Below are 1,770 nucleotides of genomic sequence, written 5' to 3'. Positions count from 1 at the left end.
ATTTGGGACACTCACCAGTGCCTGCGAGTGCGGCGAAAACATGAATAATTTTATCAAGACAAAAACTGACGTGTAATTTCAGTGGCGCATCAAAACTGCATTCACGGAAGAAGATCCATGTCATGTATTCTGCAGGACAGTGCTAGCTTGACACTCGGAAACTGGCGAAAACTTAACAACAACTACATACATGCTTCTTTCCCACTAGCGTAACCATCTGCAGCGGGAAACAAATATTACGTTGGTTGTGTGTATGTTTCATGTACTACGTCGGAGATGCGTAGCAGAGCTGACTCCTGCCAACAAGTTCGGGGGGCGAATATCATCCCACTCCGCCACGTCCGGGCGAGACAGAAACGCATCGCCAACCTTGCAGCTGATTCTGAAGTTCCGCGACGGCGAGAGACACGCTGGCGCCAAGCGGCCGTTGACCTCTCCGCAGCCGCCGCGAACGTCCAACACAGTAACCGGCGCCGTCGCAAGCTAAACGTCGCGGCGTAGATCATCAACGACACCGCAATCAATTGCTATAATGACCTCTTTTTTGCATAGCGCAACAAAAAATTATTCGTAATGTATGCACATCCTGTACTCCAATGACAGACATCCCAGAAACATTTAAGTGAAAGTAATCAAAGCAGTTAGTGTGTCGCTCCGCCGAGGTTTTCCCCAGGGTTTCCCTACGGCCGCACCAAATGGGGAGCGAACAGTTGACACCCCTGGGACTTCAAGTACTACAGACTAACTCGTGATTGTATACCTTGAACACTGCAAAAGTTGCAACCCTAAGAAGAAGAAGCCAAAATGAAACTAATTGTATTCTATGTCCTTTTCTTTTGTACATGACTGTATACGTAACCAATTGTATATTACATTGTTATGTAGATAACTTCATCTGTATTACACTTTGTGTGCAACACACCTCAGTAATTACAACGATTTAAACATAAGATGTGACATATGTAGACTCTGAAAGAAAAATCTGCGTGTGGACATGAAAGAGGAAATATTTATGTCAAAAAAACATGAACATTTTTTATGACAAACATTTCGGGGGGGCAATATAGCGTCCCCAGTGCTATATTACGAAAAGACTCCAAGAAAACAGTATTTATAAAGAAGAGACATTTAAAAATTGAATAATATATTTTTACCATGTAGCCGTAAAATAATGATTTCTATGTGTAAGTTTCGAGGGCAAAGAAATATAACAAAATGATATAAAGAGACAAGATACGCTCTTTTGTTAATTTTTTTAGTCGTCTTCACTTCTTCTCTTGTCTTGGTTGTGTGTAGACGGACATCTTGCGAGTGCTAGCAAAAGTAAGTGTATTTGTACGAGTTAAGCAGATAATATATTAATTTAATCGTATTGTGCACTTTTAATTTGTAAGAGGTGATCCCGATTTCATGTCCGCCTTCCTTGAATTTACAGTTCAACAATCGCTGCGGCCGATGGAGCCAACGACGCCATTACGTGGTGATATTAACTTGTGGAAAATTAGCGGAAGAGGGGAAACTCGCCCGCTATTAACATAATATTAATGTTTCTCCACAGTCGCCCGACGTTGCAGAAAATACGTAGCTTTAAGATTCTTATTTTTAGTACAACAGCCGAGAGCCAGAGCCAGGACGCCGACTACAATACAATGGTTATCGGAGGTAAGAAAAAATACTCTCGCGCGTGTGTGGGCCGCAATTGTAATTAATAACTAAAGACTTCTTGCTTTAAAGTGAACTGACTAGCCGAGGAAATTGATATGAATAGTT

The sequence above is a fragment of the Schistocerca gregaria genome, chromosome 1, assembly GCF_023897955.1.
Source record: "Schistocerca gregaria isolate iqSchGreg1 chromosome 1, iqSchGreg1.2, whole genome shotgun sequence".
Lineage (NCBI taxonomy): Eukaryota > Metazoa > Arthropoda > Insecta > Orthoptera > Acrididae > Schistocerca > Schistocerca gregaria.
The sequence above is the reverse complement of the archived record's forward strand: the minus strand, read 5'-3'. Positions refer to the sequence as shown.